Genomic DNA, 23,767 nt, shown 5'->3' with positions numbered 1-23,767 from the left:
CTCTGTACAATTTCTTCCCTACTTCCTCTTTATATTCACCAAGGATGGATGATGCCTGTATTTGGCTCTGTGATAACCTGAGCAAAGCAGCTTATATATCTAGGTGGATTGTTGTCATGAAAAATTGTGAACTTATATATAGTTGGGATGGTTAATTTCAATTTTCAACTTGATTAAATTATCGACATCTGGGGCATTAATGAGGCAAGCCTCTGGGTGTGGCTTTGAAGGATTTTCCAAACAGGATTAAATGGGGAGGGGGGAGTTCCTTCTTGAATAAGGGTGGCACCATCAGTGAAATGAGATCCTGTGCTGAAGTAAAACAGCAAAAGGAAGAAGCAAGCTGAGTGCCAGCATTGCTGTCTCTGCCGCCTTTTCCAGATCAGCAAGCTCACATTGCCACATCGAGAACCAACCTAGCCACTCACCATGTCATTCCAGCCAATGACAGACAATTTCTTCAAATCTCCTGTCAAAATAAATTCCTCTTTTTCTGTGAACCTATTGGTTCATTTTTATATTATTTGATATTTGTTATTATTATTTTTGTGAATCTCTTTAAATTTGAGCAGAAAAAAGGGCAGAAAAAGAAAAAAGTGTCCCGCGCTCGGCCTCGCCAGCAAGAACGATGCGGGGCACTTAGGATTCTTCTGCAGTAAAGCTTTAATGCGTCTTGAGAGGGAGAGCATCAGCTTCCAAAGCGGAGACCCAGAATGAGGGGAACCCAGCCCTTATAAAGGAAACAGTCCTCGCTTCTGACGTGTCACTCTTGGATTGGTCTGCTGCCCATTATCCCAGATGATGCCTCGGAAGTAGGCAGGGACGCAGCGGTAGAGAGTTACCAAGCACGTGCGCTGGGATTAAAGGCGTGTGCTACATCACCTTGAACTCACAGAGATCTGCCTGTCTCTGCCTCCCAGGCATTGGGACCAAAGGCATGTACTACCACACCTTGAGGTCACAGAGGTCAATCTGCCTCTGCCTCCCAGGCATCAGGACTAAAGGCGTGTACTGCCACACCTTGAGGTCACAGAGGTCAATCTCTACCTTTGTTCCTTGAAGCAATGGAGAATGTGGTTGCGGCCCTCCACAAAAAAGTATACTACTCTTTAATAACATAGCTTTGACTGCTATTGGCTGAGCAGATCATGAGTTTACAAAAATAGGAAAACAGATTACCGTTTGTAGTAGGAGATGGAGCTAAGTGGGGAAAACTAAACTGAATGCTGGGAGAGAGGAGGTGGAGTCAGAGAGAAGCCATAAAGCTGTCACTGGAGACAGATACTCCAGAAACTTGTCAGTAGGCCACGAGTCTAATAGTAAAATATAAAATAATGGAAATTGGTTAAATTAAGATGCAAAAGCTAATCAATAAGAAGTCAGAGCTAATAGGCTAAGCATATATTTAATTAATACAAGTCCTGTGTAGTTATTTCGGTAGTCTGGGCAGCCAGGAAATGTACAAGCAGCCTCCTTACTACAACCGTTTAATTACAACTCACCAGGGAATCACTCTTGAAGGTACTTAAACTCTGAGAAACAGACATGATAAATTTCCCAATGACTATAGATACTTTTTTTTTGTAAATGGATTTGTGCTTAAAAATATATAAGTTCTGAAGCACGATTAATAAAACTTCAGGGTCTGAAATTGAGGTTCAACCAGAAGATTTGAAAAGTAAAACAGCCAGCCACTGGCTCTTTCCTCGAATTCAGTCTGAAATAGCAATCCTGCATCCCGGAATCTCAGAATGAGAACATTTCTGAGAGTTGTCCCCCTCCTCCGTCTTATATTTCTCTCTAGGGCTGGGACTAAAGGCATGCACCACTGAGATTAAAGTCATGCACTGCCCGATTTCTATGGCAACAAGTGTGACTACTGGGGTTAAAGGTGTGTGTTACCATAATCTGGTCTGTATGGCTGACCAGCGGGACTGTTTTACCCTCAAATCTTCAGAGAGTCTTTATTTATTAAAATACAATTGAAATGCTACTACAGAGTATAAGAGAGAGTAGATTATATAGGAAATGAATGTAAAAGTACAATGCTTATTTATTTATAAAAAGAAAAATAAGCACCCTTCAACCAACAGACTGAATACAGTGGGAAAAACCATTCCACAGTTTCTTCAAAATGATGACACAGAGGGGGTGGGGGAGTCCGGCACAATGTCCTATCCCTAGCCATGAAGCTCTCATCAATTGTCAGATTCTAGGAGAGAGAGAAAGAGACAGAGAAGAGAGAGAGGGAGGGAGAGAGAGAGAGAAAGAGATCAACTCTGATTGAATGAAGAGCAAATTGTCCTTTATGGGAAATTAAAAGGACACAAAGTAAGATGGGTAGGGAAGGGAGGGGTCTGGTAAGAGTTTTAGCTTCAGAAGAGGAGTAAATATGATCAAAACGTGTATGATAGTGTCAAAAAACTCATAAAAATACTTTAAAGAAAAATCACATGCTTATTTATTTAAAATGATGCAACTCCGGGAAAAAAAAAGCAGTAAATAACCTTGTTGCACAAAAACAAATATTTTGAATAATGTGAAAATTCTATGTGGACTATTTTTCCTTTGTCTGAAACTGCAAAAATCATGCTTTTTTTAAAGTAATTTTATTAAATTATAAAAGTTTCCATTTCCGCCCCTCCTCCCACCACCCTCCCACTCCCCCCACTTCCTCTCCTCCTCCCTCTCCATCCCTAAGAGCAGTCAGGGTTTCCTGCCCTGTGGGAAGTTCAAGTTCCTCCTGCCTCCCTCCAGGTCCAGGAAGGTGAGTGTCCAGACGGACTGGATCCACAAAATCCAGTATATGCAGAGGAAACAAGTCCCAGTGTCATTGTCAATGGCTTTTCAGAAAGACTCCGGGCCACCCACATTCAGAGAATCTGGTTGGATCACGTCCTCGTTCAGTTCCAGTCCAACTGGCCTTGGTAAACTCTCATTAGATCCGTCCCCTTGTATCAGTGGGTGATCGCATCCCTCGCAGTCCTTATTTCCTTTTTCATTTTCTTCCTCCTTCTGCTCCTCATTTGCACCTTGGGGGGCTCAGTCCGGTGCTCCAATGTGGGTCTCCGTCTGTATCGCCATCCATCGTCGGATGAAGGTTCTCTCTGATCTTGCCTTCTTTGCTCACGTTCTCTTTCCTTCTGCTTCTCGTTTGGACCTAGGGAGTTAAGTCCTTGGTATTGGCATAACAATCAGCTTGGTATTGGCATAGCAACAGAGAAGTCGACCTATGGAATCGAATAGAAGACCCGGATATTAACCCACAAACGTATGAACACCTGATATTTGACAAGGGAGCTAAAGGTATACAATGGAAGAAGGAAAGCATCTTTAACAAATGGTGCTGGCATAACTGGATGTCAACCTGTAGAAGAATGAAAATAGATCCATATCTATCACCATGCACAAAACTCAGGTCCAAATGGATTAAAGACATCAACATTAATCCGACCACTTTGAACCTGATAGAAGAGAAAGTGGGAAGTAGTCTACAAGATATAGGCACAGGAGACCAGTTCCTAAGCAGAACTCCAGGAGCGCAGACAATAAGAGAAGCAATGAATAAATGGGACCTACTGAAACTGAGAAGCTTCTGTAAAGCAAAGGACACTGTCAGTAAGACCAAAAATCATGCCTTTTGAAATCTATAACTGCCATAAATTTATTCAGTATTCTAAAATGAAAATTAGTAGTAGAAACTGAATGAGGGATAGTTGTAGCCAATGTTCTAATTTCTAACCATTTCCAGCACAAAGAATGTACAGTGAAATGTGTAGAGAGAAAGTACTGTGCAGAGAACATGGTGACACTGGGTTGTTTAAGAAGACCTAAGGTGACAGAAAGGACTGGAGAAGAACCAAAATCCAGAAGATGAGTCATAATAATGAACCCATCCAATGCTGTTGACTCTTTTTAAATGACTACCTTCGGAGATTATCCATGAGTCATTTCATACTTGTGTTTTATCACATTTCACCATCAGGAGCTTTATCTAACACAGATAACTAGCTAAACTGTCTTGGCCAAGATATTTTCAAACTTTGTGCCTCTCTTTTTACATCTAAGTAATACTGAGTTTACAATATACTTTTATGCCACATACAATGTGGTTAGACTCAGTTTCAATGATAAAAGCAGTAAACGCAGGAATTTAGATGGGGAACTTTCTCTGAGGAAGTAAATGTTTCCAAATACTTATCAACTTATCTCAAACTTAACGTAGGGTTTTTACCAGAAACCAGTATGAACAATCATATAAAGAATCTGATCAAGCTACAGAAGCTATGAAACATTCCAGGATATAGCAGAGACAAAGAGAAATAGCTATACAATGAATGTCAAACATGTTTGTGACCAAGGACCTGAGCTCTGTAACTTGTGTTTCAAGGTATAAACTTCCAGTATGTACATAAAGCAACACAGACTACTGAAACATTGTCCTAGAGGTTATAGGTAGGAATGGTCCTTCCTGTTTAAACTTGTGATGATTTTCACCCTCATAAAAACCTTTATTTTAGAGGAAAAAAAAAGAGCTACAAGTGCCAGAGGTCCAGAGCTGAGTAATTTGCTATCTGGATTTGATTTTATGCCTTGTCTTATGCATTAGAATATTAAGAACTCTAGAAAGACATTTTTGGCTAAATAAAATCTGCAGCTCTAACCTTATATATTTCTTATTGATTTCATGAGAGCAGATATTTTCCTACAAGATACCCACCTTAATATATATATTAACTTTGCAACTAAGAGGATCCTTAATGAAACTGTCTTAAACAATTATCATTTACCTTTGACAAGGAACAGCTTTTCTTCCAAAGTAAGTTGTCATTTCCATCATAAATATCCTTTAAAGTGTTGATTGGTTACAATATTTTGTGCATTTTATTTATTTTGATCTCCCTGAATGTCACACTTAGGAACACGGTTGTTTAAGCTGCAAATACCCAAATATGTTGTCCTAAATCTTGGCTCACATTATTTATTTATTTATTTATTTATCAACTTATTTTAATTATCAAAATGTTTGCATTTAAAATTCCATCAACTCTCCTTCCTCTTTCCTCCCTCAAAAATCTCCCAGATTTCCCTTGCTTGTCTTAAAAATCATGGCTGCATGCTTATATGTATATTCATATACTCTCCTCAACACAATCTGTTCAGTCTGTAAAATGCTATGTATGTATGTTTATGTGTATGTCTGTTGGTACTGAACAACCAAACAGTGTGCTTTCTCCTAAGGAAGACTATTTTTTCCTACTTCAGCATCGCACAGTTTCTCATAGTTCGTTCTGGGGGGCTGAGTCCTCACAGGCTTTTCCAAATCTTCTTTGGCATGCAGCATGTCTATTGGTGTTCTTCTTGTTCAGCTCACATGTAGGCAGTCGGTATGGTGAGACTTGATGTGTCCAGCTTCCAGTATCACAAGGATACACAATTGCAGAGGAAACTCCCCAATCTTCTGGGTTTAGTGTCTTTCTACCCCTTTTCCCACAATGCTCCCTGAGAATTGGTTTGGGAAAATTAGTGTAAACATTTGTCCTTGTACTGACAGACAAGTGTTGCCTCCAACACTCATCAAGGAAACTTTTCTTTGCAACAGATGGACGCCATTGCAAAAACTACAACCAATCAAAACGCAGAGTTGTGGAGCTCGGTTCTAATAGAGACAAATTTCCTTTAATTTTTGAAATTATAATATAACTGCATCATTTCCTCCTAACCTTCCTTTTTTCCAAACCCTCCCATATACCTCACTTTTTTTTACAAATTCATGATATATTTTTATTGTTTGTTGTTATATGAATAAGTGTATACGTATAATATATATATATGTAAACTGAGCAGTGTATAAACTGATCAGTCTGTATAATGTTAGTGTATAAGTGCTTTTAAGACTGTTTGAATTTAAAAAGCCATACTGCAGTGAATTTTGAATTGCTTATCAAACCAGGAAGCAAGCAGTCCAGAAAGTTACATTCTAGAACATAAAATGATTTTTTTCTCCTCTTCACAATTATCCAAAGAATCCTTCTTAAAAATCTTCTCTGGGGATTCTAACAAATGAGTTTACAATCCCCTCTTACATGATTACACTGCATTTAGAATCTATTCTTTAGCCAATATGAGCCTGAATTTTGTAATGGGTGTGCCATGGTATATAGTAATTAAATTATGATTAAGTCAGTTTAGATAAATATCTCCTAGTGTTTATGTTTAACTTTGAAGGCAATAACAGTATTAGTCATAGTACATGCAGGGCACACCAAATTGCCTAATGAGATATCTGTATTAATACATAAACATTGCAAACTATAATTTAGGAGAATGTAAACTTGGCAAAATACATAAATCAAGCCATGATCTCATCGCTTCGCTAAATATAGATGATGATTTTGTTTCCCCCTAAAAGCTGTGTGCTTGAGGTACTGTAGGGTAATCTTTCACATGTATGAGATAAGTTTTCACAGGCGAAGTTCTGACACCCAACACATTACGTTCCCTTATGTACATACATGATTGAGTATATAAGCAAGAGCAAATTTCACTTTTCATTTAATTAAAGGGTATCTTATTGTTTATTTTCTAAATTAATGTGTTCTCTTTCTCTGACTTTTGATTTACATCCCAAAGGCATAGTCGACTTTGTGCTGATCCTGATAGTTGGAAGGAGATGTCACCTCTTTACCCTTTCGCTTTTCTCCTCCCCAATAAACATGTTACACTAACTCTGTTACTTTTTTGATTAGTGGAAGAACCCACCAAAAGGTAATCACTACGCACCTGCTCCACCCTCAAGAGATCTGCGCTTTTTCCACCTGCAACAAATCTGCTTTCTCATTCACTGGTGGCTTCACCTTCCATTCAATATTGGCAATTGAGTCTCTGGAGGAGGTACCCACCTTTGACCATTCCCCTGGGTGTGAGGCGTCATTTCTCGAGCACAGTCCTCTCCTCACCTTCTGTGTTTTCTCGGAGTCCTGGTACCAGGCGGCTGTGTCTCTCTTGGGTTCAGAACCCTTGGCCCTACCCTTGTGTGACCCTCTCTGAATTTCTGGGACGCTACGAATTGCAGACCCTTGGGTCTTACTTCTCTGCCTCACTCGTGGGAACAGTGTCATCATTTATATATCATTGCTCCCATTGGGATTTTTTTTCTTTTTGAATGCCCACTGGCCAGTCCTAATTAGCTATTGTTGCATGGTTACTAGCTGTTGGTTATAGAACTGGAGGCACAAAACTATCAAAGATGTCCCGGCGATGCTGTGGTGATGGGAAAAGAAAGGATCAGGTGCTTCAAGCCCTAGGGAGTCGACTTGGATCCACCTCGAACAGGGAGTTCGCCAGATCCAGGCAGCTGCTGATGGTTCCATAGAGGGTGGACAGTGAAGTGAAACAGCTAGATACTCCAGGTCATGGCCAGCACCCCAGTTTTCCCTGGTGCACCAAAGATGAACAATGCCTCCCAGATCAGCAAGAAGTAGTCTGAGAACACTACATCATCACCCCCACCTCACCTGCTACCACTTTCTAACTCCTCACCTTAATTTTTTTATAATAAATAAAAAGGGAGGAATGTTAGTATTGAGACATCCATACTGGCCAGCCCTTGGGGTTCTGAATGGATATGTCCTCAACTGTAGCCACTAAGAATGCCTCCTGGACACATTCACTATGTTCCCTTTTTCAAGTGCCCTCCCCTCCACCTCCTCCTCCTCTTCCTTCTCCTCTCTCTCTCTCTCTCTCTCTCTCTCTCTCTCTCTCTCTCTGTGTGTGTGTGTGTGTGTGTGTGTGTGTGTGTGTCTCCCCCAACTCTCTCTCTGCCTCTCTTGTCTGTTCTGCTCCTTTTCTCCTCAGAGGCCCATCTCCTCTCCCCTTTCCCTTTCTTTTCATTCCCCTACAAATAAAAACATTCAAACTTTTCCATGTGAGCTCTGTCACATGGTGTCTTTCTCACACTGCTTTTTAAAATTACAATACCCATTTAAATATAGCTTATTAATCTCATGAAGTTTGTAGTAGCTCAAAATAAAATAAAATAAAATAAGAGAACCCATTTTCTTTATTTTTCTATTATTGTCCCAAGGCAGGGGAGCTAGTTCATTCTGTGGCTTATATTTCACATCATCAGATAAAGAAACAGTTATATACATACCTTGATACATGGGAATAAATTTCAAGGAAAGAATAGAAAAATGAGGAATAACTATTCAACTCTATAATAAGTCAACTTTATTTCATAGTCTCTAAAACCAGGCCAATATGCAGTAATTTGTTTCTGTGGAGTTCCTTTCAAGATTTTTATAATAAATAAATAGACATCTTTGGGTTTCACCTGTAAGACCATATATCTCTTAATGACCATTGTGATTGTCTTGTGGGCTGAATGCATCCAACTTACAGTCATGATCAACATTTTGATTCAGATAAATATGAACAAATTTTGATATCAGTAAAGAAATAATAAATAAAATATTGTAGTAACTTATTTAATAGTTAGAACTGCTCTCCAGGATGATAAGATCAGCAATTCATGAATCCTCTAGCTCAATGTTAAACCCAACAAAAAAAAAGCTATTTAACTTTTTGTACTGAATATTATACAAAGAATATATTTATCACAACCAAAATTATACTAAAAAAAGAAAACAATCTTTGAAGGATTATCCTATCCTCTCTTCTTCAGCTTTGCTTTTCAGCTTCAGAAGTGGGACACTGGCTTTCACAGCAGCGTAAAGAGAAACAGTCATGATGCTGCTCTCTAGTTTACGTCCAGGGATTAGATTTTTTTTTTGTAACTCATATCCAAGTAACACAACATAGGATGCACGAGGGGCTTAATAATAGGCTCTCATTCCATCATTCTCAGGAGCTGTCTCACAGAGCAGGTCAGAGATAAGGGCATGATCGATGACTCAAAAATTGCTAGCAGAGAAGTGAGCTGGCCCTAGAGGAAATAATGTAGGTGGTTACATTACCTGACAAATAACGCTCCAATTCAGCTGCCACCATAGGGAGGGAGAAGCACAGGTTGAGAGGCAAATGAGGACACAGAGGCAGAACTGATGGGCAGTAATGGCCCACTTTTCTTTCTGAGAGGAGAGATACTCCCTCCCTTCTGCTCCTTAGCCGGCAGTCGGGTCTGTAGCATGTTTTCAGCACCTTTGGTGCTATGCTCAGCTTGTCTTTCTGAATATTCACCTTCTAAAATACATTGGACCACTCTAGGTGGTAAGGCACTGTTAGGTTTCTATAATATGCTGACATTGACTGGTAATTTTTCTCACACACGCTTCATTCATTTTACTAAATCCTGGGCAAAATCCCCAAAAGGAAATGTCAGTGGCTTACAACATTTCCTCTTCAATAAATTTCTAATACTAGGAACTTCAGTCACCTGTCCAAGAGTATTTGCAAAGCACAGATCAGCTTCTGGAAGACACAGTGTGCATTGAATGTCATATTATAGGAGTTTAGGTTCACATTTTTTTGTTTTCCTGTAAAGGTAATTATCATTGCATTTATCATTAGATTTTGTTGTGATATGGAATTTACCCTGAAATTCTCTATAAAACTCCAATGGCAGCTTTAGATGAAAAGCAAAAGGAAGAAGCAAAGGAGTGAATAAAGAAATTACCTTAGGCTTCTGTCCAGATTATGAAAAACCCAGATATTTTTTAGATTCCGTTTGTAATTCTTCACAGATTTTACATAAGGCACACCACTGACTGAAAACTAAGGAATGCAGGAAAGGCAAGGACACACAAAAGCTGTGCTTGCCAATTCTTTCAAGATTGTGGTATGAGATGTCTTCATAATGTTTTTGGGGCTTTCACAATTTTCTAGGCCAACAACAACAGTCTGAAGACGGTGGCCTCATTTGTCCTAAACTGCTGCACCTCTCAAGGAAGGCAGCAGGACCTGGTGTATGAACACTGCACTTTTTCATTTCTCTCAGGAAGGAATAAACCAAAGTGTTTCCTTAGCAGTGTGGTAATTTGAGTAAGAATAGCTCCCTAGGTTATATTTGAATGCTCTGCCCTCCCTTGGTGGAACTATTTGGAAAGGATTATGGGGTATAGCCTTAATACATTAGACTTGAAAACTTTTGCAGATCAAAGCTAGGCTGCATGTCTGGCTTAATTGTGTCTAAATGGGTTTGCTAGCTCTTTCCCCACACATATTCAGCCCAGAACTTGGACCATCAGCCCAGTCAATGAGTATGAAAAAGTTATTGCAATAATTAATATAGTGATGGGTTTTCTTTAAACAAAAAAAACATGATATTGTTGGGCAGTGCTGGCACATGCTACAACTACATATGCACCAACACAGCTGAAAACTCCATGAGACCTGATGAGGCTGCTATATTACAATTGCTATTTTCACAAGTGAAGTAAAAACAGGCACAGAAACATTAAATAATTTCCTGAAGATTACATACACTTGGTAGATAGTTGAGCCAAGATGCAAGCCTACCTAATACACATTTATTCTGCTCTGCCTATCAATAACAAATTATATCAGCTCCTGAGGTGCTTGCCTTAACCATTATCCTTATATATCAGATTAGCAGAGTGTTCTCAAAACTCCAAGGAGAAACAAATCAGAATTCCATTGTTCTGGAAGAAACATAATGGCATAATCAGTACAAAGATCCATTTGTCAGCTACTTTCTACAAACCTAGTTTACCAAGCTTGTTAGATTTAGAGTGACCAGTAAATCTTATTAAATCCCTGGGCCCCCCCTTCATTCGTTACCTTTAGTTTCCATGTGGGGAAATGCTTCAAGTTCTGGCTAGAAGTTGCCAAAATGACAATTCACGTTCCTTCCTCCATTCCTCCCTCTATCCCTCCCTCCTTCCCTCACTCCACATCTGGAATGTTCTATATTCCTGGCTAGCTTTTAACTTGCTATGGAATCAACAATGGCTTTGAACATGCTGTCTCTCTGCCCCTATCTCCTGAGATTATAAACATGCACCACCAAATCCAGTTTCCACAGTACAGGGGATTGGCAGGCAATCACTACCAACTGAGGTCTAGCCATAGTCCCCAGACCTCTAACTACGAATTCCTTGTCTTACCTCATATAGCATGGACTGAGTCAAGTACTCTCCCATATTTATATTCTATTTTCACAGACTAAAGTTTTAGGAGCAAGCAAGAACTCACACTCCCCAAATATAAACAAACATGACTTCAAAGCAATATTATTTTCTTCTCTTAAAAGTTTGTAAGGAGAAGTAATGTATTGGAAAGTAGATTTTCATGGTTTTTGTAAAATGCCTATTCCAATAACATGCTCATTGCTATATAGGGAGGGCATGATTAACGGTGGTTACGTACATGGCTATCAAAATTACAGACACTAGGCCTTCACTTGAGAGTCCTGGAAAATGAGTGATTAACACAGGACAATAAATAATGGAAGAGTCCATGTGTGTCCTCTAGACAAGCGCAATGGTAACTCTTTGTCTGGCAAGGAAATCCTGACCAGTCTGGGTGCCCCAAGAAATTTACTTTAGGCATCAGTGAACTTTGTGCAATAGCTGGTTAGGTTAGGGCAACTTAGCAAATATCTGGAGAGATCCCACAGGATGAAAAGGAAAAGGTTTAATTTTATTTTCAATATTTTCTTACTCCAATCTGAAGTAATACCATGACGAGGCTTTGTTCCAATAGAGAATATTTAAAATATATCTTTGTTCTTTCTCTTCCTTCAATTGGAATTATGTTTTTTCCCACCCAGTGTAATAAATAATGTCTTTGATTTTGGAACTAAAAAAACCAAGTATTATATGACATTTAAGAATTGGGATTCAAGCAAAGGAATAAGAAAGAAGATCACTAGCATTGCAAGACACTGTTTTTCTCTCTATTCGCTTCTGAATATTGCTTTTGGCTTCTCTCCCCAGTCTCTCTTTTCTAGGCATTTCCTTTTCATCCAGGAGTTGGGAACCACAGTAACTCTATGCCAAATTCTCTCTGAAGTAGGGGAGTAAGGAGCCTTTTTTGGATACATGAGCACTTCTGTCTAACCAAATTACTCCATCAGAACATCTCTAGATAATCTGTTTCCCAGCGTTAATAAATAAAGGAAATCATTTCAAATCAGGTTAGTTAATTTGTTAAATGTCACAATGTTCTGTTTGATAAGGGATTAGCAGAGCGGTTCGTGACTTTGTGGCTTTCTGACCTGGGTTCCTAAAGACAAATAAATAAATAAATAGATAAATAAATAAATAAAAAACTCGGCATTTCTCCTAATCACTGTGATACACCCACTCATGGCTACTCTTCTAGTTTGTCTGGGAATATATGGTCTCAAATAATTTTCATACATTAATTTGATTTCTTTCTGATGTTTTGACAATATCATGGGAGTTTGGTGTCTGTCATTTTTTGAGAAAATCATTCCAGCTTTCCAGGCTGTATTCTTAGGTACTTATGGAAACCATATACCAATTCAAGAGCTGAAAATCAAGAGAAAGTTCACCCTAGAAGTCTTGGTACTGACTCTCTCCCTCCTTGGACTCAGGCTGTGATTTCCATAGGCAATCAAACTAATTGATTGTTAAGCCTTCAATTTCAATTCTCACTTTAGTAAGACTCATTATCTATATGTGACTCTGTAGAGTCCTGTAGTCCTCGTTCCTATGATCCCTCACTTTTCAGACCCTGTTTGACTATCACCTCCACAGGGAGGCATTTTATTACCAGCCTAGCCATGGCTTCTCTGTTTCTTTTCTTGATTCATCACATGGCACTCAAACCTTAGCATAAAAAATATATATAATGAATAATATCTGTTGCTTTCCATGAGCTGATATTAGGACTTGACTTTAGTAGAGCTTTCATAAATATTCATATAGTTATGAAAACTGAATGAATAAATGGATTACCAGTTAGTTAGACAGACCTCTTTTCCCTCTATGTTAGGGTTGAAATTACTCTGAACCGCAGAGGGGAAGCTTCTCACCTATAGACAATTTCTGAGTGAGCATCCGCACACTCAGGACGGGCACCCTAACCATACAGTCTGGTTTGGTTCATTATCTCCTTTTATTGTGTTGCATTTTTGAGTGCCCTTCTTGATCACATGAAAAATAGAATAACTGTATGAAAATTACCAGGAATAATGCTCAACGTGCATGTGACTTCCAGACTGCTTTGCTTGAGAATCAGTATCTTGCTGCTCAAAAATGTACAATTGAGCTTTTTATAGATACCAAAGGAAAGCACCTTCCTAGTTTTTAGTGATTTATCACCTCAATTTTGTAAGCTTTAAACTATGTTCTTGCAAGAATGGAGTGCATGGGCTCTGGGCATGCATGATAGTATGCCTATAGACTACAAAGAGTTGTGTGTTCTAAGGAACCAGATTTTTTTTTCCTGACTAAATTTTTGAGTATTTATCCATGGATTTCATTTAAGAGAAAAAAAAAGAAAAAAACAGTTTTTGAAACTTATTAATACTAATGAGATTTGCAGAAACTTTTATTTGATTTTTATTTATACTCTGAAATTCAATTTATTTTATTTCATATATCAAAAAATGTATAATGGAAAATGTTGCTTCCACCCATCAGTTCTTCAGGTGGAGGCATCTAACTCTCTAGCAAGGTGTGCCATCTAGTGGTACAATTAGAAATATGTCAAGAAACATTTTTCATTAAATTCACTACTACAAATTATCGTATTTTTGTGTTATGTATTTTCAGTAAATATGTATGAACTTATAGATTTTCCCAGATTATAAGATGGTTATGCTCAATATTTAAGCATTTAATATTTTTTGAGATTTCAAAACTTACAAAATTCAACATTTTGTTCAGTTATTTTTAATTAATGTTATATTCATTTGTATATGTATGTGTCACACATTTTAATATTAAAGAGAAGAATGTAGATTTAATGGACATTTGTTTTTAAATAGAAGAGAATATCTGGTTTTGAAGCTGAGTTAACTAAGTCAATATTTGAGAAGAGATTATCTTTCAGACTAGGCCCACAAAGGTGCTCAGTAGCTCCTTTCCATACTTTACTGTGTTTCTAAGACTTAAACTGTAAAATAAAATATAAGAGAAAATAAAATATATGAGTTTGAGAAATATAAGCAATGCAAACTTGGTCTCTATTTCATGTTTATCACTACTGAGTTAAATGGTAATACGTTTCAAGCTTCTAATTTTTTTTACTGAATACATAATTCTTTCATACAATATATTTTCTCCCCCTAACTCTTTTCCCTCTCTCCCAACCTCACCTCCTATCTGGAACCACCTACATTTCTGTCTACTGTGAGAAAACAAAAAGCCTTTAAGGGATAATAAGATAATGTAATATGTAATATAATATAATGAGGTTAAACAAATGCAAACAAATTGAAATAGAACAAAAGAAAAATAACGAAGAGAGGTCAAGACACAAGAAACAGATAAAGCCACAGAGATACATTTGATCACACACTCAGGAATCTCACAGAAACACAAAAGTGGATGTCATGGTATCTATGCAAAGGATCTATAGCCTATAGGGCAACGCCAAGCAAGTAAATTAAATTAAAAAATTAAACTAAGCTTTAAAAAAAGAATCCTGACCATGGCTCAATGCAGTCCAAAGATGCCATTGATTTCATTTTCTGTTAGCCATCTCTTGCTGGGCGTGCAACCTACTGCGAAGAGTAGTTTGCTTCCCCTCTAAGACTTCTTTGAAGAAATGTAAATATTAATTGCAAGTAGTAGTTATCAATTGTCAATATCTTCAGGCTTTAGATGGGGGCATGTGTGCACTTATCCTTCCAGCTCTGAAATGCCATCTGGTGAAGGCCTATACATGCTGCCCCGGTTTCTTTGAGTCCATATGTGTGTGAGTCCTGCTCTGTTCAGAAGCCCTTGTGTCCTCCGTGTCTTTCACTGTAGCACTTACTCTCTTTTGGACTCCTCTTCTCAGTGTTTCCTGAAGGGAGAGATTTGATGAGGACATCCTATGTAGAGCTGAGTGTTCTAAGATCTGCACATTGTCTGGCTGTGGGTCTCGGTATTTGTTTTCATCTGCAGGCCTAAGCTTCACTGTTGATGGCTGAGCAAGGCACTGGAAGATGAGTGTAACAGAATGTCATATGAAGTCATATTATTGCTATGTATTTTATTAGAACTGAAGTGTCATGTTCTTGGTTACACGGTGTTTGTGTATGGAGTCTACTTCAAGGAATGGGCTTTAAATCAAATCAGATGTTGCTTGGTGACTTCCACAGTTTTGAGACACTATTACACTAACATATTTTGCAAAAAGGACGACAGAGTAGATTGAATGAGTTTTTAGCTGAGTTGACGTTTATGTTCTCCTTTGGTAGCACGCAGAGTACTTGAAGTACCACCAAAACCAGTCAGTAGGGGTGAAATCTCTCTGCAGGCACCCGCTCAAGTTTTCCATGTTGTGTGGATGTTGCCTGCAGTAATAGAGTGATGATTTCAGCTTGTAGAGCGTAACCAGGAGCCTTGGCAACAACATGGGTGGTTTGAAGGTTAACCTTGAGCAACCACTCAACTAGATGTAATCAGTCCAAGTACTAGAAGCTTCCTTTGGTACTGAGAGATTTCCATTTGGGGCTCTGCCTCCTCATTATTTGCAGTTTCATTTAGGTTACCTTTATGATGCGTGTATATATTTCGGGAGGATTCTACTGCACTAGGCTTCAATTCTACTACTTAAATGACCCTCCATTTCAGTTCTCCCTCTCTGTATGCCCTGCCTGTAACCCTGTTCCTCTTCATTACCAATTGCTTCTCCTCTCCCAGACTCATCTGTCATCCACTCATAGCTATCTATTCTGTTTTCCTTTCCTAAAGTGATGTATGTTTTGCCCCCAGTCCCTTACACCTAACTTCCGTAGCTCTGTGACTTGTAGCATGCTTATCACTAACTTAGAACACAATATCTGCATATAAGTGAATACATACCATGTTTACCTTTCTGTCTGGGTTACCTAACTTGGGATGATTTTTTTTCTGTTTCTTCCATTTACGTGGTAATTTTGTGATGTCATTTTTCATACTAACATATAAGCAAAGGCATTAATATTTTAAGATGATATGGACCCCTGTGCGTATGTAAGAAGATGCCTTGTAGACAAAGTGTCTAATAACAACCCAAAGACCAGGTTAGTAGCTGGTACTGAGCAACTACCTCAAAACTGAAGAGGTAAAGCTATGTGTATAGCTGCATGTGGTGGTTTTGTGAGTAGAAAGGCGAACGCAAATTGTTGATGGTGGGAACACAACTTTTAGTTTTTCTGTGAATGGAAAGGTGGGCACAGATTGTTGGTGGTGGGAACACACCTTTTCGTTTTGCTGTGAATGGAAAAGTGCACACAGATTGTTGATGGTGGGAACACATCTTTTAGTTTTTCTGTGAATGGAAAGGTGGGCACAGATTGTTGGTTGTGCGAACACAACTTTTAGTTAGTTAGATTTTTTTTTGTGGAAAATTGGGCACAGATTGTTGTTGGTGGGAAAGCAGTTCCTGAGTCCCTCATGCCAGTGCTGAAAACTCGGTGAGAGTCAGTTGCTCAGGAAGAACTTTATGAGGATGGATGAAAGGAGGGATTCAGTTCATGGAATGAAGAATAGGAGCTCTGTGCCTCAGCCTCCAGTGCCTGGGCATTAGGACTTCAGAACTCCAACAAACCACAATACAACAAACACAAAGGGAGCCACTGCATGCCTTTCAAACACTTAGCCTTGAAATGCACATAACATCACTAGAGCAGCACTCTCAACTGCAAGCCCATACAGAGCCACTTGGGTAAATACCCTCACCTCTCGATGAACAATGGAAAGGTCTTCAGCCATCTTTTCAAACCACCAGGCATTTACGGGGAATCACTGAGATGATTAAAATTGTATTATCTATGGAAGAGACAGAGACACTTGTGACTGTCTCCAGCTGTCCAAAGGGTAACAAGTGAAACTATGATGAAGTCCTGTGCACAGTCAAGAACACTGATGTCAGGATAGCTCACAAAATGATGAACCGTGGCTTCAGTTTCCGATGAGTTTTCTGATGGCAAAATATCCACCAAAATCGCAAGCTGAGTTGAGTTACAGTGGAGCATTACTAATAAGGAAGATGTTGAACCTGTTATTGATAGATTACCTCCATGATTTGACAGATTAGACGACAATGACCCTAGGATTTCAACAATGAGGCTGTATTGAAGGAGGCTCTTCTTTGTGCCTACATAGGTAATGTATGTGTCTTTTAAGGAAAAGAGAGAGATTTAGAGTAAGAGCCATGTAATTATGATATAACAAGATGCTTGCCTGTTCCCCATATTGCCTTCATGGTATAACATAATAGTTAGATAATTTTTTTTGTTAGGGTTATTTTAAGAAGACAAGCTCTTACTATATACTTTACACTGACCCTAAATTCACACTCCTCTTATCCCCATTCCTGAGAGCTACAGACACCTACTACTCCATTTTAATTCACTCTCTGCATAAACAGCGATCTTTTAAAATGCACTGCCATACAGAAAATATTGATATAAACTTCTTATAATTACTCTTCATATTCATATCACTGTGGATAATTTTCAGATGTGGATTTTCTAGTTACACAGTAGAGAGTATTGGTTACTGTACGCAGAGTGACTATGAACATTGAGTTTTGTTTTTACAACACCCCAAACAATTTTAATGTCTGTTTGGGGCTGAGAACCAGTGACCACAACAGTAGAATGCTTTGGCTCCTGAGTCTCATACTGAAAACTCTGTACTTAGAGACACGGAAGCTGTAGGAAGCAGAGAGTCAGGATTTAGAACTAAGGATAAGAAGGAATTACAGTATGCTTTCATTCAATATGTCAATAACAAGACCTGATTAAAACATCATGGGAAGCTTGTACAATTCCTACCATTCCTTTGGAGGATAGTTGAGGAAAGGCTTCAGTTATAGATTGCATATGGTCTGCAGAGGGGAAGCTCATTCAACAAAAGGCTTATCCATCTTATTAAAACCAGACAGATTACGACCAAGATGAGACTAGAAAGCACACCACATTTATTTGGGGGATTTCACTGGCTGACACCTTCATCTACATAGTTAAGACACCAATATTCAAATTTCAGATTGAATAACTGCATACAGCAAATTTTATAGATAATAGAACTTAAGCAACACTTTGATGTCAATTACAATGATATTAGTCACCTATTTTTGACATTTTGGTTGTACGCCTAGCCTTCAACAGCTGAGCTATCCCCCTAGCCCCATTTACATATTTTTGAAATCACTATCTATTATTGAAGATTTGGGAGGGAACAAATTACCTACAGAATTCACTGAGTCAGAAGCTACGATTTTCAGTATCTATATACTGGAGATATATATATATATATCTTTCAAATTCAAGTGAAAAATAAAATTACATTTGCCATTTTAAAGTTGTGAGCCTAAAGTTATTAAATCTCCAGGGACCCACATCACATCTCAATTTTGGGGGCTACTTTGGGAGTGAGTATGTAAGGAACTTAGCATGAATGCTGATCCAGGAACTGTAATTATCTTTCACTTTCTCTTTAGAGCCCGAAACTGCTAGTTACACCACTGGAGTGAGTGAATCTTTAGCTACGAGCACCAGACCAGTGTTCAGCTAAGGTACCTCAGGGTTCATTTATGCTAAGTGCTCACAGCGTGATGTTCTGACACTTAATAACAGAAAACTCTTCTGAAGGGTGCGTGACAGTCACATCCATCTCTTATAATACCAACCGGGAATTATTTTGTACTGTGATCCATGAGGAATTAGTAGACTGCTGTGTTAAAGACTTCTTGAGCATCATTGCACATGAAATCTCCCTCAGTAGTTACTTTCTGGTTCTAAGTGTGGGAGTTTATACAAATCTAAAATTATTTTCATTTTAGTGAGATTATTATTAATCTTATTTAGTGTATCTTTCTGAATAAAAAAGACCTTGGGTTTTTATTTTATGAAAACTGGGAAGAGGGACCCCAAACCAGAATATATTATATATGAAAAAATTGATTTCCAATTTTAAAAGTGGTATCTTTATATAAAATGAAAGTCAAAATAAAGGAAAAATATCTCTCTTTGGTAAACTGAAAGTGAGTGCCCATTCTTTGTTTTCTGAACAAAGAGTATTGAGCATTGAAATTAATTTAGTATTGCAATTCTCAGCACAGAGAGCCCAACATAAAGCAGCAATCTAAGATCTTTATTTTAATAAACAGTGGTTAATTAATCAAGGAGGTCTCTTACAATATGTGCAAGCTGCTTTGGGGGACAGGGTTACTTATATTGTTAGTATGAAATTAGTTCTTAATTATGTATATTTTCTGAGTGTAATCATATACATAACATATAGATAAACAGGTATATATATTTGTAATTTTAGTTTCATTAGATTCTCTTTTGCTACTTCTACTGAAAATCCTCCCTTTTGCTATAAGCATAAATTTGAAATGGCAAAAATCAAAACAGATAAATAGGTTTTCATATATATTGTATGATACCATCTCCGCTGGCACTAATGTTAGTCTGAAGTATCCCAAATACCTTCCTTCCTTTTTGACTCATTTACTTAAGCGCAAACCCCAGATCCACATCTAGACGAGAACACCTTCTTGCCGTTCTCATTTATATCAGCGACCTTTCTAGTCACCAGTTGCCTAGACAAATAGGGATCAGGATACTAACTGGTAATCATGGGGATGGGTCTCAAGGACTGTGTCTTTGCCTATTTACATCTGTGTCTTTATTCTCTCTGTGTCCTTAATTCTCTCCTCTTTGTCCTGTGCTTTCTAGCCCCACACACTCTTCTAGACTTTCCTCTGTGTTTTAGTTTCTGGTGTTTCGTAAGGAATTCAACTTATTAACACTTTAGCATCCATGTAGAAAACGTCATTTAATTCTCTGACAGCGCAGTTGGGAAATCCCCAATGGCTAAAATAATATCGTGGCCATTTGCCAATCTGTGATTTGAAAAATGACTTATTGTTTGACCCCAAACTTTTACGTCTACCTCTCTATTTCCCTATAAGTAGTGGGAGTGTTTGGAGTTAGTGAAATATCTTTCACATTATCCAAATAACAAATCTTAAGTTGGAGAGCCTGGTAATAAGAAGAAACCACATCTAGCCTTCACCAGTACTCACTTAATAAGTAGAGTACTCATGTAGCAGGGAAATAAATATAGTTCAGGAATAACCGCCTTGAGCCAACACTGCTTTGAACCAGCAGCAGTGAAGAAAATGAACCAATGATAGGCAAATTGGAGGCGGGGACAACCTGGGATGTCAGATGGGGTACTAGCCTGTGACATCAGATGGAGGACCAATCTATGACTGCAAAGAGGGGAAGCAACTTGCATCATCAGATGGAAACCAACCTATGACATCAGATGGGAATTGAAGCAAAGGTACAGTTAACCAGGGATGTGCCAGGTAGAACAAAAAGAACCAGGTTACATTTGGAGGGTAACACTGTGCTAGATTCATTATTACTCAATAATATATAATTGAGGTACCCAAATAAGGAGTTCACCTGTTTACTGCTGTGTACTTAAATTATAATGAGCTTCCATATGCATACCAATGTAATTAGCTCAGATTCAGCAATAAAGCACAAGTTTTAATTTCTAAAACAATTTGGTAAAATAAATAACCCAGTATTATAATCACTCAAATGAATCTGTAAACTTAAGTCATTGCCCTTTCCTTCTGAAATATGAGACTAGAACTCTTTATTAATAAATGGTATGCTTATAAACATTTTAAAAATTTATGGATCCTATCAAAACTAACTTTGTAATTGAATTTAGAAAAGTCAGTCATGTGCAGTTTTCTTTATTAGCATTAGAAAGTCTAGAAACTGAAAAAGGAAATGTGTCCAGTGGTATTCAATTATCACACACCTATAAATAACACATGTAAGTCCGTGTTCTCAATATTGAAAAACGTAAAATTTTGCTAGAAAAATAGTGAAGTAGGCACCAGTTGGAGAAATAGCTTTGCTTTTGTTTGTTTAAATTAAATATTTTAGCTAGGAAGATGGCTCAATGATTAAAAATTCTTGCACCACTCAACCACCTGTAACCCTAGTTTCTGAAAACTTGACTGTCTCTTCGGCCCTGCTCGGACTGCTGCCAGCAATGGCCTACATTCATTCGTAAATAGACATAGATAAAAGTAAAAACAACTGGCAATAATGGCTGCGAGAGAATCAGTTTTCTCCAGAGACAAACCTTTAAGTGAGTTCTCCAGATCTAACTGGTCAGTCACAAACACATGTATACACATGTATACACATGTATACACATGTATACACAGACCAGGAAGGCTTTACATATCTAATTATGGATGAGGTCATGAATTCCACAGGACCCCCTCGGTCCTCTAGACACAAAATGACACAAATGGAATTGGAAGTGGGGAAAAGGGTTGAAAATAATGTCAGTACTGTGCATAAATTTCTGAAAAGAAATATTAAAAGTCAATAAGTTAAAATAAATCTTAAAAAAATAAAATCAGGTAGTTATATGTATAGACTAGCATACAAAGTAAGGGATTTCATACAAAATCTTCCTACATGTGTCCATGATTGTTTCATCATTCATTGTTCCATACCCAGACTGCTTCTTCCTGGTTTTCTTCCTTTTTTCAGTTATTCCAAAGTTATGCTTTCCTCATATACCATGTATTCCTTTTTTCCCGGTTTTTCTCTTACTCTTCCTCCTCCCTCAGGATTTACAAACACACAGACACACACACACAGACACACACACACACACGCACGCACGCATGTACACACACACAAACATTCAATTTTAAATCTAGGTTATGAATTTGTGAGGAAACGCAAATCATTTGACTCTTTCTGGTCTTGCTTTACTGACTCACGGGTGCCATCTAGTGGAAATTTGTAATACAGCAACAGCACATTATTCCTCTCAAGCTTTTCTCTTTTTTTAATTTATAAAAGTTTATTAAATTATAAAAGTTTCCATTTCCGCCCCCCTCCCAACACCTTCCCACTCCCCCCACTCCCTCTCCTCCTCCCTCTCCATCCCTAAGAGCAGTCAGGGTTTCCTGCCCTGTGGGTAGTTCAAGTTGCTCCCCCCTCCCTCCAGGTCCAGGAAGGTGAGTATCCAAACAGACTGGATCCCAAAAATAAAGTATATGCAGAGGAAACAAGTCCCAGTGTCATTGTCAATGGCTTTTCAGAAAGACTCCGGGCCAGCCACTTTCAGAGAATCCGGCCAAATTCCGAGAATCTGGTTGGATCACGTGCTCCTTCAGTCTCGGTCCAACTGGCCTTGGTGAACTCTCATTAGATCAGTCCCCTTGTATCAGTGGGTGATCGCACCCCTCGCGGTCCTGATTTTCTTTTTCATTTTCTTCGTCCTTCTACTCCTCATTTGGACCTTGGGGGGGCTCAGTCCGGTGCTCCAATGTGGGTCTCCGTCTGTATCGCCATCCATCGTCGGATGAAGGTTCCCTTAGGGGCTCAGTCCAGTGCTCCAGTGTGGGTCTCTGTCTCAATCTCCATCAACGGGTGAAGGTTCCCTCTGATCTTGCCTTCTTTGCTCATGTTCTCTTTCCTTCTGCTTCTCTTTTGGACCTAGGGAGTTAAGTCCAGTGTTCCAATGTGGGTCTCTGTCTCTATCTCCATCCATCGCCAGATGAAGGCTCTATGGTGATAAGCAAAATATTCGTCAGTATGGTTATGGGCCAAGGCCGGTTCAGGCACCCTCTCCTCTGTCCAGAGAACAATCTGGGGATCTCTCCTTGGACCTGGGATCCCCTTTATAATCAAGTCTCCTGTAAACCATAAAATGACTCCCTTAGTTGAGATATATACTTCCCTGATCCCATATCCATCCTTCCTCCCTCCCCCATCCCAGTCCCCTGATCTTTCCCCATTCCTCCCCTACTCCCTTCTCTCTAACCCTCTCCCCTTCCAACAACCCCCCCACCCCCCCTTGCACCCGAGGTTGCTTGGCACTCTTGTCTACTTCCAATCTCCAGGAGGATAACTACATGATTTTCTTCAGGTTCACCTTCTTATCTAGCTTCTCTAGGATCAAGCTTTTCTTAAAAAAGAGCATGCACATTAGATTTGAGGGGGTTCTGTTCAGAAAATGATGTGTGCTGGCTAATACGTGGAAATTACAGGAGGCAGTGTAAACCTAGAGTCAGATGCAGGAGGCAATGATAGCCTTAGTTTCGTCTTTCTCCTTTTACCAAAACTCCCTGTCCTTGAAGGAAACCTGGAGGCAAGAGCGCCGTGGAAGGCCTATATGTGGAAAGACTGATATAGGCTGAGGGGGCTTATCTCTTGTGTGCACAGATTCATTTACATTTGCAATGTAAAGAATTTTTAAATTACTGCTAAAAATAAATGAACCAGAGAAAGAAAAGTCTGGCAGAGATGAGAGAGATAATCGCGGCCCCAAGGTAAGAGGGAGACATACACTGCGATGAAGATGTGTGGAGCACCGGATATACAGACATCTAAGATTTCTACTTGTGGGTGAGTGGTGGAAGGGGAGTTTTATTAAGCCTCTGTGGTGTAACTAAAACTTACAGCTTTCTATGAAGATACATCCCTTGGATACACAGGGTGGTTTTTCAACACAGTTTTTCCTACATATTTATATATATATATATATATATATATATATATATAAATGTATTTTGAGACCCAAGAGACCAGTTCTAGGCATTGGTGTTTTAAGCT

Source organism: Myodes glareolus, chromosome 26 (assembly GCF_982192425.1).
Source record: "Myodes glareolus chromosome 26, mMyoGla1.1, whole genome shotgun sequence".
In the NCBI taxonomy this organism is placed as follows: domain Eukaryota; kingdom Metazoa; phylum Chordata; class Mammalia; order Rodentia; family Cricetidae; genus Myodes; species Myodes glareolus.
The sequence above is the reverse complement of the archived record's forward strand: the minus strand, read 5'-3'. Positions refer to the sequence as shown.